The 19,691-nt window shown below is 35.2% G+C and overlaps 1 protein-coding gene across 5 annotated transcripts in view; it reads right to left on the bottom strand.

Moving 5' to 3' along the window:
- Window positions 1-19,691, bottom strand: part of CUNH15orf41 (chromosome unknown C15orf41 homolog) — a 261,509-nt gene that overhangs the window by 235,509 nt on the left and 6,309 nt on the right. Inside the window, exon 2 of one of the 5 annotated variants that reach the window (XM_023703229.1) lies at window positions 14,391-14,500. The exons of the other annotated variants lie outside the window; for them this stretch is intronic. The gene's annotated coding sequence lies outside the window, so the exon portion shown is untranslated. The remainder of the gene's footprint in view (window positions 1-14,390; window positions 14,501-19,691) is intronic. 5 annotated transcript variants of the gene reach the window in all.

Genomic DNA, 19,691 nt, shown 5'->3' on the forward strand with positions numbered 1-19,691 from the left:
CCTTCCCCTCCCCTCCCCTCCCCTTCCCTTCCTTCTCTTTTTCCTTTGCAGAACCAGAGAGTAAGCTCAGAGATCTGAGCTAGAACCAAGTCCTTCTTTAATTTTTTTTTTTTTTTTTTAATTTTCATGCAGGGTTTCACTAAGTTGCTAAATTTCTCATGCTGGATGGAACTTTGGCTGAGATAACAAGAAACTGGTATTTCTAAAATAATATAATTAACTAGGCACGGTGGTACATACTTATAATCCTGGCACTCTGCAAGGCTGGGGCAGAAGGATCACAAGTTTGAGCCCAGCCTGAGGCAACTTAGCAAGATTTTGTTTCAAAATAAAAAAAATTTAAAGTACTGAGTGTACTGTTAAGTGTGACAGTCTGAGATCAATTCACAGTACCATCCCAAATAAATACAAACTTTAAAATATGTATAATTATGCAAACATATAAAAATACATAATAAATGAAAAATTAAGATCCTATATGTTTATATATAAAGATATATATAACACTGCACAATACACACATAATATGCTTTGGAGAAACTAGCATCAAGGTTATCTGCTGTGACCTTCCATCAGCAGAGAAAAGGAGGTAGACGGAATTTTGAAACATGAGTAAGATAACACTCATGTGAGGAAAAAAAACCAAAAAAACCCCAAAAGCCCCACCTCCTTGTCCCCACACAAGCTAATGAAGCAAGTGATAAGCTAGGGTCAAATTCCCACTTCTACAATCAAAACTTATCATAGGAGCCCTTGAAAAGGGAGTGCATCTGTCATATGTTAATGACTTCAAGCCGGTCACTGAACTTCTAGGTGTACAGGAAAACTTAAAAGCACTTTACAACTCCTTATGGGTATAATTAGCCTGTTGCAATTGTTGGCAATTCTTATCCTGGGACTTTCAAAGGTCATTCCACTGTCTAAGATACCAAATTTGGAGTCACTCTCCCTTCTGGACAGATTAAGCACACCCTACAATTAGTATACAGCTGCACCTGTTGTGAAGTTTCTTTCTTCAGTGATGTAAATAGGGACAGTCAACAACATTGGAAATTCTTGAGGGATTATTAGGCCCTGGAAACCAGGCAATGAATAAATCTGATGCCTGCTGTTGAGGTGATGGATGGGGAACACTGACCACACACCGAAGCCATGATCTTTATTCTTCACAGACAGTCTCAGCAACAGAGTCACTAGCTCGACTCTCACAATCTTATAAACAGTTAACGTGCAATTTTGCCATTTAATGGGACTGTTCTTTATGATGAAGCCAAATTTCTACAAAGAACATAAAAGATTCTAGAATTTTTAAAGTCAAATTAACTAAAATATAGCATTATTGATTTAGCTAAATTTTCCTAAATTATGGTGAAGAAAGAAATGCTACTGGAAAGATTTCATAAATCTTTCTATTTCATAAATCTAAGCTACAAAATTCTCCTTTGATTTACAAATCACAAAGTATGATACACATTTCATAGACTGAAAATGACAGTAATTTCACAGCTATGGTACAAAGTAACAATATAATTAAATGCTATAGCTTTAAATGCAAATGTATGTAGAAAACAAACAAGTTTTTAAAATGAGACTCATAAAGATGAGAAAGTTTAACAGAATCATCAATAATAAACCTGAAGTCAGTAAACGTAATTGTCAGTCCTAACCTTAGTCATTCCTTCCTTTGCCTTCGATCACTCCACTCTTTCTCTTAATGAAAGAGCAAAGAAGACAGGGCTCTAATCCCTCTTTCATTTCAAGAGGTATGATCCAGCAGAAAAGTGCAAGAGTGTGAGGTATATAAGGTGAAGCCATGTTAATATGCTGAGCTATGAAAAGCTCAAGTCAACAACTTCTGTGGATAACCCACTACTATTGTAGACTGCTGGACTGTGTTGGATTGTTTTGCTGAATTCACGCACCTATAGTATTTAGATGCCAATGGAATACCCATTTCTGACAGGACTAAACAAAAAAGGTGATACAAAGGGAAGGACCATTTTGTTTCTGGATATGCAGAATAGTTAGGATAGATGCACAGCTACTTTCGCTTAATTCAATGAGAAGAAAGATTTGCACTAATAGTGTTTGGACAGGTTATTCTGTCTGCATCTTGTACTACGGATGACCACTAAGAAGATAACAGTGTACAGTGTATTAAGTGTTGAAACTGTCCTATTGATCAGTTTTGAAAGTGCCTCATTGATATTTGTTTCTCAATAAAATAAAATAAAATAAATCACTAAAAAAAAATCAAGAGGTATGAATCACTGCTATTTTTCCACTACATCAGAAAAAAATAATTCTTTGCTAGCTGACATTTGTGCTCACATAAGAAAAAACAACTACCACTAAGCCTTAATGATACCAAGCTTGGTAAGTCTATGAGGTCTAACCTCTTACCACTAACACAGTATAAAATATATCATCATATGTGCGCAAGAGCTTTCCCCCATGTATGAAATCTTTGCAAAACATGTTGGGAATTTTTTTTAAATAGGAAAATAAAAATTTCCAAGAGTTTTGTTGCATAGGCTAATGTCTTCTGGGTATTAAACTATATTTAGAAATTATTTTAAAATATTCAGATAACAATATAAAAATTAAACTGGTGAGATTAATTCAAAATTGGCATTCCAACTCAAATAAATGCAACACAACTTGATTAGATTCTTGCCCCTGTCTTCTAAAAACATTTTTTCATCAGATATTTTTTAAATATAAATTTATATATCATGTCCTAAGTAAATTATGAAACCACAATTTTTTAATGTTGGCTGTTGAGTCTATATAGTAATCAAATTTAGAAAACTATAAATTATATTTATATTTATTATTTACAAGCAATTAATTATAAAAAACAGCAGCCAGGTGGCTTTCATTACATAAATTACTGTTAATGACAGAGACCTCACGCTGCTACTGTATTTAGCATTTGCATGTGTCAAGTGCACACGGTGGTTTGTAACTATTCTCCTTAGAGTGGAAGTCAGTATCGGATGCAAGGTATACACCTAAGTTTCAGATCACACCCAGACTGTTTAAATTCCATATATTCTAAAGGCTTTAACATTTGCTGCAGAGCACTTATCTTGTAATAACACACTGCTGAAAAATCTCTAAAACAAAATACATAATTACTGAGTATGAAATAGTAACTACACTTAGCTACTTAAAGTTGTTTCTCTATGACTTAAATATTATCCCAAAATGTTTGATCAATTTGCTTCCAACAAAGGGATCTACTGATATCTCTCAGTTGCTAAAATGACATTTAATGTATTTCTTCCTACCACAACAACTGTGCTAGAAGAAAGAATTCTCTCACTAGCGTTTTGTGTATTTTTCTTTAGCTTGCTGTAGCAGTCATTCAACTCTATGACAAGTGTTAAGTACCTTCCAAACAGAAGGAAAAATATGAACATTCTACTTCATTCTGAGTTAAAGCGTAAGTTCTGATGATGTAATAGGGATAAACGAGTTCAAATTAAATGCAATTCTTGACCAAACATAAATAACCATATAAAATGGGGGGAATAAAAATGAATGGATGAATTTCATCCTCTTTCAAACTCTTAAAAGGACTACACAAACACTTCTACCCTCTCCACTTGTACCATAACAAAAAAAGTTTTAGGAAGATTCTTCTTCAACTACAGATTATACAACTATAAAATTTCAGAATTACTATTGTCTTCTGAAGCAAATAAAATTTTTAAAAAATTTAATTGAAAATCTCAGTTTATCTAAACTTTCATATTTCTTCCTCTCCTAAAAAGTCTCCCTTGTTCACAACCATCAGAGAAGTAGGTACTGAAAAAGATTATGAAGAAATGTGTCTTCAGCATGTTAGTAGTTCATCTAGTTTGAAGAATACAGAGAACAGGGGGACATAACGATCAATGGTTAAGGAGTCTATGCTTACTAAGCACAAGTATAAAATACTTGGGTGAACTTTCTCAATTAACACATAAAATAATTCACTCACTCTATTGGACCAAGGTAATTGTCCAGGAGAAGGTGTGGATTTTGTAAATGTGCCGCTCATGATTTGTCTTTTGGGTTCAAAACAGAACTCATCTTTAGGACTCACTTTATAATAACTTTACTAGTTACAAAAGAAAGCCAACTTCACGGTCACATTTCTTATCTGATCTGGCTATCAACTATAGAAACACAAACACACATAACAAAGAACTGTTATGGTTACTGAAGTGTGCTACACAGGTGGTCTAGACTTTCTGACCACCTTGTAGCAATATCCCCTTGTCAAACTGAATGCCATTTGTCTATCTTTAAATGCTATTATCAAAGCGCCAAGGGTTGGCACTCCTGAAAACATGCTCTATGATCAATCAAAAGAGTAGGCTCAGATGTGTTTAACTATTACTAGAATGGGTGCCAAGTAGGAAATAATATTCATTTAGTACTTGTTAAAAATACAGTCATTATTTATAGTTGTAATACATGTGGGATCCAGTTATCTGAGGACATTAATTGGAAGACAAGAGATACGGAGCTACAGTCTGCATGCACTACAGTACACCGCCTACCAAGACAATCAGCCTTTTCACTGCAGTGTTAGGAAGCATTCACTGTGTACTTATGCTTAAGAATTAACAGTAACTGAAATTCATAATCCTTATTACTTCATAGTAATTTTCAACACTATGCCAAGATCATTCATCTTTTGTTTTGGTTTGGTTCTTTTCCTTCAGTACTGAGGACTGATCTCAGGGCTTCCACACTGAGTTAGAAACCCAGTCCTTCTTTTAATTTTTATTATTTTGAGATGGAGTCTCAATATGTCACTTAATTGCCCAGGTTAAGCTTTTGATTCTCCTGTCTCAGCTTCCCAGAACACAGAATTAATAGGCATGTGCTACAGCACCCTGTATGTCTTTCTAATCTAAACTAGAAACAATAGTTTTATCACAATGGGTAGAAAACAACTGAGTGCTCCATACACTAAGAGCCTGGGTACTCTGGTGTACGATCCAAGTTAATGACTCTCGTGCAGTGGCTAGGTCATGCTCATGATGAGTTCACTCTGTGAGCTGCCTGTTCTTATGATGCTGCAGGGAGTACAGTAGTGGATCTTTTAGTGTTCTGCAAGAGATGCAGGGATTTTATTCAAAAGGTTAAGAATTGTAGTCCAAGAAAGGGCTGAAACCAAAGGCCTAACATAGAGTTAAAATTAAACATCTTAACCTGAAGAGGAAGCTAAGTGCCATCTGCCTGGGAAATGGTAACACTTGAGATATTAAGGCTGACTGAGACAATCAGAGCAGAGCCTACCAGAAGCAATGTGTACAATGTCCTGTGGATGCTCAGTTATGAATCGCTTGAAGGAAAAGTTTACTGAGTTTTAGTAACAGGGCAAATCATTTCAGAGAATCCAGTGTTACAGAAAACTTCACACCAAAAAGCACAGAGTCACTGATTTGAAATGACCAGGGTTGGTTAAGTGATACAACAAAACTCTATCTAATCATGAACTTTAAATGCCTAAGATTATGAAAAGAACATGGGAAGAGAAAAAGGCCACAAGTCTATCTTGATTCTAGCCAAGAAGTTATAGAAAAACCCTCCTCCTTGAGTGTTAAGTTCACTTGTCCTCAAGTCCAGGACCCCTTTATATGGTGCACATTTTCAATCCCAATGAAATTTTAGTTGCTTAAGCCATTTGTATTTCTAAGGAAAACTTCCTTCTACGTCCAAATGTTACAAGTCCATAATGGCATACAGTTAAGTAAATGCTAAAAAGTGGCTCTTCATCATAAGAGGTTCGCTTCCTGAAGATAATGCAAAGGAAGTACTTTAAAGTATATGAAGCAAGTGTACTTACTACCTCACAGGAACAAAAATCAGTAACTAAGTTAGAAATAGGATAAAAAGATAAAAATATAAATGATCAAAAACTTTACCTATAAGCGTTAGTAGATCAGAGTTTACTTAGGACCAATTCCTTTTATCAGTTTTACATCAAAGTTTTATAAACTTCTGAAAAATAGATTTATACAGAAATCACAGACCCCAGGATTAGCTCTGCTGTTGTATATGGCACTACAGTTAATATCTTTGGCAATGACTGTGGATTTTTATATTGTCATCAAAGCACTTAGTTAAAATACAAATTTCTACTAAACCAAACCATAAACAAATTTTTAACTGAAAAAGTCTGTCTACTTGTTTATAGTCTGTTACCTGGGAAAAAAGCAGAAGGTCTCTCTAGCCATCTAATCACCATATCAATGACACATGCCACAAGAGAGAAGCACTAGTTTATTTGATTGATCATGGTAGATAAACTCCAAATAACAGAGAAATTAACAAATGCTTGACATTTGCTCAACATCCATTATTCTGACACTGCTTTCAGAATTTCAAAGCCTGGGAGTATGCTTAATCAACATTCATATTCCCTTGTGAGCTACAGGCACCATATTGCACCCCGCCTTCATACTGATGAAAACTGCATATTGGCCATTTCCAAAATGTTCTGGGACTCCACACAGGGCCCCTTTTCTCTCTTGTTCCTGCTCTGCAGTTTTCTTTTAAACACTTCCAAGATAAAAGCATCTGCCAGTTTTTCTCTCTAGGGATGTATGCAAAATGAACTTAACAGTTTTAAGGCAGAAGTAACCCTCACATCTAAATTCATTCATAGGACAGAAAAGGGCCTAAGAGGCCTCTCCAGGGACAAAACCCTGCAGAAATTCTCCCCACACACAACAGTGGGAGCTTTATAAAATCTACATCCAGACAATTTCCAATTCAAATGCCCAACATAGCATGACCTTTGTCAGATCTCTGAGCCCAAGATGCACCCATGATTTTTTATTCTAACCAGCACAGACATTAGACAGGGCACTACTGCTAAGCAGGAGGTTCAATATTTGCATGCTCTTCTATTGTGAAAATGTAACAGTGACAGCACTGTGTCAAATTCTTTTCCCTCTAGAACTTTAACTCCATAGGAGAGGCATGGCTGACAGATGACTCCCCAACATCTGTGTTATGTACACTGCACAGCTGAGGAGCCCCAATCACTGTCAGGACATTATGGAGATGGCCTATACCTCTCTAATGCCATCATCTTACCTCTACCCTCCACCCCCGAACAAATAGATAAATATCTATAATAGAAATTTTGCAACTTTAAAACAAAATATAAAAATGGCAGGACAGATTAACGTGCTTTATAGTCATTAAGCTGTTCACATAGCAGCTCAACATATGTTGTATAAATGTCCTGTACCAGATAATTTATCACATCTGACATAGTGCACATCATATTGTTTTATTTAATGCACTTACTAAAATTTCATGGATCAAGCATCACTTCTGAAAGCACAGAGAACACACTAGAAAATATTTATTCACCCCCTGTGATTTATTTTGATTACCTTTACAGCTACATGATAAAGTGGAACTCACAAAATTACAAGGTTAAGTTTACACAGCCATTGTTTTGTATACTAAAATATAACAAATGGTTCCACGTCTACATTCTATTTTACTTTCATTTGGTGTTAAGGAGAGCACTAAGCTAAGCACTTAGCTGCTACTGAATATTTTAATCATTTTAAATAGGACTTTAAAATCATGACCCAGAGAGTGAGAGCTTAAAAAACAATCTTAGGAAAGAATAGGAAGTCGTTTGTATGGAACTATATAGCACAAAAATGAACAAACACACTTCTAAGTCATCTTCTCCTCAAAAGAAATCGTAAAAATAAGTACTGGCCCATACCTGAAGGTTAGAAAAATTCACTGAATTCATAAAGGGACACAATATTGTTCTAGGCATAAAAGGAACCTGAAGATAAAAATCACAGCAAAATACACAGCTCTTAGCCAAAGGAATCCACAATCCCTCTGTCAGAAAGCAAAAGGGAGTTATGTATATATTTCAAATGAACAGGTATAACTACAATAGTCAAAGCAACATTGCAAATTCTTAGTAGATCTAATCCAGTGTTCAGAAAACAAAGTAAAAAAAGGGGAGTGGGAGAAACAGATGGAGAAAAGGGATACACAAGAAAAGGGGCTGAGAAGAAGAGGGAAGGAAATGGACAGAAAAAGGAAATAAGTGAGATGTGAAATCTGATACTCTTTTTCATCAATTTCCCTACAATGTTTTATCTTGGTGTAAGTCTCCCAGTCAAAGCCAATAAATTGAAAAGGCTGTTAAAATGATCAAAAATAGAATTTGAGAGCCTTAAGCAGAAAAATTCAGCATTACTATTCAACAAAAACAAGACTGTTGGCCTGACCACTTTCAAGAAAACTCTTAAAAGTTTATCAGAACAACTATCTTAGGACAGAACACTAAGGAAAAGAAACAAACTTTTAATGCCAATGGACTATTTTATCTAAACCGAAGTAAAAGGGAAATGAAGACAAGGAAATATCTTTCTTAGGATTTAAGATTTGCTACCATTCATGAGTGATAAAGTACATAAGAATGGTCCCAAAGTAGCAAAGAAATAATCTTCCCACAGTAATATTCTCAGATATTCAAAGATGATCCTTATGTTTGAAGGTGTAGATGCAGCAGTCCAGAAGTAAAGTTGAAGCATCTCAAAAACTCGACCTTACCATCGCATGACAGGAGAGCTGACAGTCCAAGAGAACTTCACAGGGAGCAAGAAAACCACAAAACCATATAATACTGTATTGTGCTGGGCAGCAGAGTGACTTTAGATGAATAACAGGTTATTGTAAAAACACTGAAAGGTCTCATACTGCACCTTTAGAAAGCAAAGATAAGACTCTGAAGTCAAACAGAGTTCAACACAGAAAAGACTAAAGATCCAATCTCAAAAGAAAAGAACTAAACATAGGGGAAAACACTACTTATTTTTATGTATAGTGATGACGTATCTGCAAAATCCTAAGTAAAGAAGATTTTAACTCTTGTGGTTTTCGATCATAACAAAAGACTTGGCCCACCTTGAAGCTTCATATGAACATGAGTGCTGGCAATAGAAGACAGCCTTAGGAGCTGGGATGTGGTTGGAAACCTATGTATCCAAAAACTCAATGAGAGTTCTTTGACAGCACTGAAGAAAAGAACAGTTTGAGTATTGCAAATTCTTGCTGGGAAACCCTATCATCACCATCATTCTAGAATTTTATTTCTAGACAAGAAATATATTCTACCTTTCTAAGATTATTTTCTGGTTACAAGCCAACCATTATGAACCTTTCAGTGAATCACTGAATAGGGCACTTAAAGGGATAAACAATTATAAAAATAACTCTGTCACAGAGCATACATTCTATTTTATTTAGTGATGTAATAAGCTTAGGGGCATATATCAGGTCCAAAATGGTCTTGGTCATTAATTTAAGCATTAAATCATAGGTCTCGCCAACAATGACGGCAAACAGATGCTAACAAGGAAATGTATTATTTAATATTGCCATGTGTTATAAAAATGTAAGTGTGTTTAAGACATGTCTTAAATTTTTATAATAATATGCATTTAATACATTACTGTTTTGACACAGGCAGGAATCAGATTTATAGGTCCTATTCCATAGCTGCTGCTTCTGTGAACATGAGAGCAAATTCTGGACTTTTTTTAAAACAGGCGAAATCTTTAAAATGCATGCTTGCAACAATATCTAACTGATTATATTGCTGTTTTATAGAAAATAATATCACAATTAAAACTCATTATTATGACTCCACATATTTTGCCTAAAGAGACAAATAGAACATTTTAAAATTATAATTTTTAAAGAAACATAATCTAAATATAAGAACCCTTTTAACGCAAGTTGGCAACTAATTTTTCCCCTATTCATTCTGAATTGTTTTGTAAGACATAAGACAAAGCTAGGTAATTTAATTAATAATTTACAAGTAATATTTAATATTTAAACTAGTAAGTGACAAACTAAGAAAGACCCTACTCACAGCTTTGTGCAAAACAAGAAGGAATAACAGTGGTATCTCAAGCCCCCAAAATTTTAAAACTGAGTCTTTTTCCATAAATTTGGCAAACTATGCCAAACTATATCATCGCCCTATTAGTTCTTTTCAGAGGAATAAGTTTATATCCCTTTACCAATAGGCTAAATCCTCCTCAGGAAAGAGCTTACAACAGAGGAAAATTAAGGGCTAAGAAATTAATCTACGATATCTCATTTTAAAACTAAGCCTATTTACATGAAGATGCTGATTCTGCTGAAAGCATGTTTTTGCGAGCACTCTATTTTGTCCAAATTTCCTTTTCAATCAACTCTCCTAACTGCCAGCATGGTCTTCTCCCTTTGTGTGCAGGCAAGAGTCTATGCTTTTGAACACTTGAGGAAGCAGTGCTTGGAGTATGGAAACTAAATTTTCTTCATTAAATCTACTGAAGCAGATATTAAAAATGCATTTAATATACTGGCGATGGTTGGTGGGCACCGCTGACTGTGACAGGCCAGTTACTGATGATGTGCTGTCAGATGGCCTTCTCAGCAGGCGCCTGGGTCTCAGGCTGCTGAAGGACAGCAATATCTTCCCCTGTGTGTAAGCTCTATTCATCTCCCAAGTATTTACTAAATCACAGGCCTCTGCACACAGCCTACGTTTCAGCGTATGCTAACAAATGATGGATGGCCTCGTCAATTCGTTATGTCCTGAAAGCATGGTTTCCTGCCATTCCAATCATCAAACCTCAGCGCTTCAGAGCTGATCAGTCCCAGGGAATATATTTTGCAGGGTCGATTAAAAAACTAGAAGTTCTTTCCATTAGAGTCTCTGACACTCTCCTCACTATGTGTTATTTCAATCAATTATTTGGGCAGAATATTCAATAGGTGTTCAGGTAGTGCAACACTAAAGGCTTTTCCTGTTTGCTAGGGTATAATTTAATTAATGACAAAACCGTCAGGGTATTTGATGATAAAGTATTTAATAGTAAAATTTATTTATGTTTCAAAACAATTTTCCTTCTAGGTATAGCAGGCAAAACCCTAAAAATATTTTATTACTATATCATGCTATATAACATAAGTAGATTAGCCAATGCACTTTAAAAGAAATTCCAAGGGACTAACCAATCCCTAAATCTTGTGAGCTTTTTAAGATAATAATTCACATGAGGTCTCTTAATTATAATCTATATAAAGGCATAAACCACTTAAAAATTCTTCTGACAGTTCCCAGTTAGATAACAAAAGTTCAACTTGTCAAAGGAAAGAAACCTCTTGAAAGAACATATATTTTCAGTTCCAATCTTATATATGTCAGTTGTCTTTTCCATGAGCTAGAGAACATTTATTTTTAGCTATCGCTTATCTATGGAACAAGTAATAATAGCATACTCATACCTTTCACTCAGAAACAGTAAACTTTATAAAAACAGATGAACTTATCCAAATAAACAGACAGCTGAACCTTGAGTATATGAGATAGTATTAAAGAGCCAAATAACTTGCTCTAAGTAAGCTTCCCAAAATGCTAAGTAAGAAAAATAATATTTTAAAAAATATTTTTAGGGGTCGGGGAGATGGCTCAGTGGAATAAGCACTTCCCTGGCAAGCACAAGGGCCTGAGTTCAATCCCTGGTTCCGGAAAAAAAAAAAAAAAAAAAAAAAAAAAAGTTAAAAAGTATCAAGCTTCCATTTATCCAATAAACAGGGAGGCTCTGAAGCACCCAGGGTCAGCATAAACTCTACCACACGACCCTGCCGTTCAACTCAACCATGACCTCAAGATTAAGCTCACTTTTATTGTGCACAAAGGTTGCCCGTATTAGGTCAAAATTCAAAGTTTCTTGTCAGAAAAGGTTGATATATTCCAACCTTTCCTTCCCTATGCACCAAATTTTTCATGGTAAAGTCATATTCAGCAGACAGTATATTCAGCAATTTATTGGGTCATTGTAATACAGTATAAAATATAATTGTCTAAAAAGCTAACATATGAATAATCATATTTCCCATGATAATATACCAAATCAAAACTTCCTACATAACTCTAACAGATCAAATAAAACTAACAAACCCAGTCTTTAATTATAATTAGCTACTACATAATACAATGAGTGTGATTTTTACTTAAGGTGTTTGGCTACAGGCAACATTGCTGTCATTATGTCATTCAAATTTAATATAAAGATCTCCAGACTTCAATGCTTTTATTCAAACTGAGCCTAAGAAATTTAAGTGAAATAGAGCTCACCCTGAAAGCTGCTCTGTGACCTAGAATCTTAAGATAAATATGCTATCTGACAAAGCACAAAAGGAAGGAGAGCAATGACTATCTTGCCCAATTAATTATCACTGAATTTATGTGATCAGCAGCACTGTAGAAATAAAGTGAATTCTTTAAAGACAACATTTTAAAATACATTGTGTAGGGGCCAGGGAGATGGCTCAGTAGAATAAGCACGTCCCTGGCAAGTGCAAGGGCCTGAGTTCAATCCCCAGTTCCGCCAAAATAAATAAATAAACAAGCAGTGCAATTAATAAAATCTAATGCCATAATAAATATAAATCCATTCTAAAGAGAAAATGTATGCAACTTCTTTGTGTCTACTGCAGGTCTTCCCATGATCAGTATTAGTAGGTCAAATGATTTGGAAATTACTTAAAAAGCTGATTCTTCAAATTTGGTGAACAGCCATATATTAAACTCTTAAATCAATGTTCATCTTATGTGATGATCTGTGTCATTCTATAAAATCTCTACTTCCTAAAGTCTTCCATTTGAACTCACATATTTACTATATTCAAGTTATTTCCTTATAAGCAGAACCTTGATTCCAAAACTAGTATTTTCCCAAATATCATTAATAAATACATATGCACACTCCTATCAAGTCGAGGCAAGAAAATGAAATAAGCTTCCTGAATATGAGCAGTACTTTTGGGAAAAATAACTAAAGAAGAAAATACTTTAAAATTCTCAATCCTTCTTATTACTAGGTAATGATCAATAACGTTACTGCTTTCTATAATGAGGAGAAAATTAAACCTAAATCAGTTGTCATCAAAGGAATATGATATCTTGTTTGCAAGTATCAAAGGACTTTACCACAATTCACTAAAAGATGTTCTAATACACTGGGGATAAAAGAAAGACACTTTCAAACCATAGGATATAAAAGCTCTGATTTTAGGCAAAATTACTTTGTTCTAATATTTTTAAGTCTCATTATTATAAACATAAATGCACTACAAGGATTGTGCTTATATAAGTACTGATAACAAGAGCAGCAGCAGCCTGCACAGTCTCAGGAATTGTGTTCATCATTTTATATATACAGTTTCATTCCAAATTCATAACAATTTCACTTAATAAAAAAAGGACACTCAGGCAACAAGAGGTGAAAAAAACCTACCCAAAGTAACCCAGCAAGTAAATCATGATTGCAGAATTTATATACCTATTTACTGAAACCAAGTTCTTTAAACTAATCCATAAAACTCTCCTTAAAATAAAAATTTGTGTATGCCTCTTAGAGTTCACAGTAATATGATTTTTGCTTCATAGCAATTTGTTATATAACCATAAGAAGGAACTCTAAATAAACCAACCAAGGTCTAGTACAGGCAAGATGATATCTCCTCCAACCTCAATATCACCTGGCTGGACCACTTTTACAGGCCTGCCCCTCACAGAATTTTATCTGTCATCTGAAAATACACAGTCTTAACTAGTATTGTGAATATTGGCCGCTTCTGTTTTACTTGTACACTGTTATATTTTTAATTACTTGTGATATAGAAATATACTTAAATGTACAACAATTCAGTCTTCAGAAAATTATACTAAATTAAACTGCAATCAATTAAGTATATCTCATTTTTCATTATAATTTCAGAGATGTTTACTTTTTATGTTGGAATGAAAATGTAATACCTAGGCTTAAAATTTCTCTAGAAATTATTTCTAACATGATAAATCTTCAGGTACACCACTGGAGCATTTTCCAAATTTCTACAGAAAACAATCACTATACTGTCCCTATATTAAGCTAATTAATTTATTTTAAAGAGATTAAATTTCCTAAAGGAGACGCATATGTAAGATTTTTTCTTAGTCAAACAAGTAGCACTTTCTTCAGTTTACTCAATGTCCACTATGAAATATAACAATATATCAGCATCGCACTATACTAGGCACTAACAGATATAAGACTGCAATTCCAGCTCCCACACAAACTTGGACAAAAACAAGGAGAAAGTGTAACACTCACAAAAATATTATAATAGAAGAGATACAGATGGAAGTACTTCAAACATTTTTTAAGAAGGAAAAAAATATAAAAATCAGAACAAATTGAGTTAAGAAGCTTTGGCCAAACATGCCATGGTCCACGAGGTGTAACAGCACACAAATCTCAAACTGGTGAGAGTGTGCAAGGGTGTTTCAGGCTTACCTGCCTTGGAATGAGAAAAGAGACTGAGCTCAGCTTTTCTGCCAATTTCTGTGGTGTAAACACTCTCACTGCAGAGTTTCAGCCATCCAGGTGAGGACAGTTTGTAGAGCCTGGACAAGATGCCCAACAAGCAGCTCTCACAAGCTGGAGAGAGACAGCTCCAGCACCACCTGGCTGTAAGCCAAACTCAGCCCACAGACTTGTTCTGTTTGGCCAAGAAAATGTTGGCCCACACAGTGTTTTAAAAATTCAAACAAATTGACAACACTTAAAACTCAAGATATTTTATTCTTTAAGAAATTTAAAAAAAAAAAAAAAACAGATCTTGAGCTGCTTTCTAAGCAGCAGAAGACCTGGCAAGCCTGGGACCTACATTCCTGCCTGGCAGTGAATGGCTAGCGTAAGTCAGTAGCTGCCCCACTAATGCACACAGCTGTGCCTTCATTGTGCCACAGCCCCAGCTAGGACACTTGTCAATGCTACCTGCCCAGCTCCTAGTGGTATGGGAGTCAGGGTATCTAGCTGAAGCACGTGTGTGGAGTTTTGCCTCCAGATGTGGAACTTTGGTCAAATCAAAGGGCAACACTCTACCCTGCAGTTACTAGATCTGACCAGTGATTTCCAACTGCTATCTGGACACAATACTATTTTGCTGTATTACAAGTCACTGAATTTAAAGTAAGAGATGTGCATACTTTTCTGGAAAAGCCTTTGTAATCTCCACGTGGAGAGTACCAATATGCCCACCAAAGCACAAATTGATTCAAAATATTGTAAATTTGAGAATATCAATTCACAAGATTATATATATTAGTTGGCCTCAAAAATATGAATATAGATGATTTTAACTTCATCTGTTAGGAAGTGACATTCATAAGCTGTTACACATAGGTTGTTACATGTGGCTACAGGAGAACATGGAATTTCTAATGTTATACATGAGGAGTTGGTCACCTAGCCCTAGTCCATTCACCATCTTAACTAAGTAAGCTTCAAGTGGAAGTTAATTTCAAATTGTATTAGCTTTCCCTACCAATATTATCAGCAAAAACAAACAGCAGTATAATTTTCCTTAAGGGGCCCGGAATAAGCACTTGTCTGGCAAATGCAGGGTCTTGAGTTCAATCCCCGGTATCGCAATAAATAAATAAATAAATAAATAAATAATAATATTCGTGAAGTAAAAGATGATACCAACCTGGAAAAATTGTAGACAGAAAAAAAAAATTGAAACAATTAAATTGCTGGTTTCATTCCATATGTGTTATAGGCAGACAAAATTAAGTGATGCTTCACCTCTCAGGTCCCATCTACAAATGAGGCCACCCCCTAGAAGTCTTAGACAGTATGCTGTAAGTTGAAGGATTATAGAAGGCTCAACTGCACCACAGGCATAAACATCAAACCATGAAGGATGTTCATTCTGCATTTCCCATTCATCCTACAGCATTTCTAGATTGAACAAGCCCAATTCTGACTGCTTAAGAATGTTCACAAATTTCCATGACAAACAGTGATTCATAAATTTGCTGAGTGTAAATTTGACTCTTTGACAGTGCAAGGATGATTTGAGGATGCTGTGAGTCAATTAACCAATAAGCAAGCATAACCAAAGACTTGTATCCTGCAGGTTAATAGACCTCTGATATCCATGCAGTGCTAGCTAAGAATATGTGGATTTTCAACAATCTTAGCTAATACTAAGGGTCTGCTATATCTCATATTTCTAAAATAAAATACAAATGTCAAAACTTCACAAAATGCATTATAAAAACATAATGGTAAATTCAGCCCACATTTGTTGAAAAGTTAAATAACAAAACATTATTACCATATACTTTTATTGAGGTTTTTTGTTTTTTTCCTAAGGAAATGAGTAATCCTATTATGTACAAGCAACCATTCTGGTGTGGATTATTACTTGGAAAACTGAAGTATGGCATCTTAATATAGATTTCAAGAAGAAACCAATATTCTAACAGCACAAAAAATTCCCCTCAAACTAATAAAGAATATAGTTAGTATATAGATTCTTCTCTGAGCATCATCATCTGAAGTTTCCTTCAAAAATATTCCTTTATAGGAATTCCTGGTTATCTCTTTTATAGTTAACACAAAGGCAAAGCACAAATATCTGATAAAAGCTAGGTACTTCCTTTATGTAGTGATGGTGCTACACATTAACAAAAATCTTTTATAAGCCTTTAAGCTAAGCTACAATCAACAACAAAAAAATCTAAAACCTTATAGAACTTAAAAAATCATATTTTAAAAGATTATGAAAAAAATCAACATTATTTTCTTAGACACCCCAACCTAATCATAAATACAGAAAGACCTCTAATCATTTCTGCTGAGTATATGGATTAACACTGGGGTTTTGTTGGTGTTGTGTTTTTTGTTGTTTTTTTTTTGGGGGGGGGGATACCGGGGATTGAACTCAGGACCTTGCTCTTGCCAGGCAAGCATTTATTCTACTGAGCTATCTCCCCAGTCCTCAACACTGTTTTTGAAGTTTAATTAAATGAATTGTATTTCATTGGCAAAACCACCAATAGAATTTTCAGTCCAATCAAATACTTTTTCTTTCTTATGGACTATTCTCACTCATTATTCTGGAATACAGGCCTACCATGGCCTTATGAAAAGTACAGAAAACTGACCACAAATTGAGAACTAATTTTCAATTCAACTAAGAGAAACAAGGCCAAGAGGAATATTACTTCAATTAAGTAAGCCAACTCCAACAGCATTAATGATACACTGCAAAGTGTCACAATTCTCAAAAATTAGTGAATAATAAGTCTAAAAGCTGTAAGGCCATTTTATATCAAATGTAAAAATAAAGAAATTTTAAGACAAAATTCTAATATGTAGGCTACATTCATCCAGTGAGCAAACCATACAGCTTCAAAACCATCCAAACAACGGGTCTGCGTAAATATTTTATTTTCTGCAGATTTACCACTTGTTTGAAAGTAAAATTATGTTTTAGAACACTATCATTCTAACATTTCTTCTGCAGACAAGCTACTGAATTCTAGCAGTAATCATATTTGTCAATTTTTGAATACCTTTCAAGGGCTCTCTACTCTATGCCACAGGTTTTATGCGGCTTGTTTCACTTAATCCTCACCACAGCCTTAAGGATCTGAACAGAGATGTAGGATGAGAGTAAGATTCTGAAGGCAGATTATCCAGCTTCCTTCCAGGTTTGATCCCTCCTTTTATAGAAGAAAAACTGTGAAACTGATTTTTTTTTTTTTAAAGGTACAGCCTTAAAGTGCCTGCAAGCAAGCGCAGGGGCTGGGGGTTTCATCCCCAGGCCTGCTGTGCCAGCCCCGCCCCAGGGGCACACTGAGATGACAATTGAGACTGGGTATGGTGGTGCACACCTACAATCCCAGCTCTTGGAAGGCTGTAAACAGGCAGATCACTATAAGTCTGATCTAGTTGTGAGACCCTGAACACCTTATAGACCCTTCCCTAAAATACAAAAAAAAAAAAAAAAAAAGGACAGCCAAGTCATTGCCTAGAGTAAATTACTATAGGAAACATGTGATGTATTTTAATACTGACTTTTCCCAACGAGTAGGAATATAAGACTCGTTGGGAAAAGTCAGTATTAAAATACATCACATGTTGGGGGAATGGTAGTACAAAAATAAAGATGTAGCCAATGGTCACATCAAATTAAATCAAGACACCTAAAATAAATAAAAACCTAAATAAAACTTTGTGCTTCTGAATACTTGTATTTACCAACAAGAATTACTACCAAAGTTCACTACTGGCAAATACAGAATAAAGTCATGTTAACCCCAGTTTTCTGGTACAGGCAGGTAAAGATCTATCTATCTATCTATCTATCTATCTATCTATCTATCTATCTAGAGAGAATATAGCATAAGCATAAGGAAATTATGCTTACAAACAAATTTTTAACTACTACTTTTGAGATTTTTACTAGGAACAGGAATTTAGAGCTGTTCATGTGAACGAATGGTTCCCTCTGGTAAGATCCAAGAGTAGAAAGACCTTAGGATGTGTTGGACAATATAGAAAAAGCATACTGAGAAATGTGAAATGCACCATTGGAAAAACAAGCAGGATATTTAAGGGCAAAGATAAAGCAATACAGAGATTTATTTGCTTAAAGATTTATGCTATCATGAGTTTGACTTATGACGCATTAGCATAGTAACTGAATAACTAATGCATGGTAAGAGAACTTGTGCCAAAGAGCTGAGTCTACCAGCAAAAAAATTTCCAAAAAAGGTATTGCTCTCTAAGAATTCTACTTAACTAACCACATAGGAACTAACTGTTCTACAATTCCTTACTCTTTCTTTGACTATAAACTATTTAAAGTTAACTACATTATCCAAGCCTGGTGTGGCACCACACCTCTATAATCCCAGCACTAGGGAGCCAGAGGCAGGAAGACTGCCTCCAATTCTGACACCTGCTTAGACTACTTAGTGAGTTCAAGGCCAGCCTGAACTACATTGCTAAATCCTGTTCCCCCTCCCCCCCAAAAAAGTACAAATAGTGTCACAAACAGAGCAAGAGCCCAGTGAATTATCACATACCTGATGCTCTAAATAGTGGAACATTCAACAAACACCTGGTTATAGGGTGAACTGCCTCATACACAATAGCAATAATACGTGATACTGGCTGAACGAATATTCTGGTGAAATACTCGCCATTAGGCAAATATCACTAACAGCCATTTAATGAAAGAACCACAGACAGTGGAGAAAGTAGAATGAAAAACAAGATATTTGCACAGTCTCAAACTGCACTTATCTCCATAAGGTATTTAGTAAGTGGAAAAAAAATAAAAAGTGACTTCCTAGCAGAAAACATGGCAGACACCTGTAACAAGTGAATAAGGTTAGCACTGCCAATGCTGTAATGAGAGGTACGAATCAATGCCATGAGTCTGATGCACTAAGAAGGGCACAACTTCTGGGGTTTCACTGCCAAAAACAGTTAACCCAAACCATCCCTGATGAAACAAATACAAACAGAAGGGCATTCGACAAATGATCAGGGCTTCTCAAAGGTGTCATAATTATCCGATAGTAAGAAATCATCAGACTGAAGAAAACTTAAAGCAGAACTAAATCCAACATGTAATGCCAGAACAGAAAGGGTTAGTGAACAAACAAGCAAAATTCATAAAAAGTTCTATACTATAGCAGTTCAAAACACTAGTGTTATGAAAAGCCAGGTGAAGGGCACATAGAAATGCTCTAGACTATTTCCAGTACTTCTTCGAAGGTTTAAAACTAT

This window comes from Octodon degus, unplaced genomic scaffold (genome assembly GCF_000260255.1).
Source record: "Octodon degus isolate 3935 unplaced genomic scaffold, OctDeg1.0 scaffold00166, whole genome shotgun sequence".
Lineage (NCBI taxonomy): Eukaryota > Metazoa > Chordata > Mammalia > Rodentia > Octodontidae > Octodon > Octodon degus.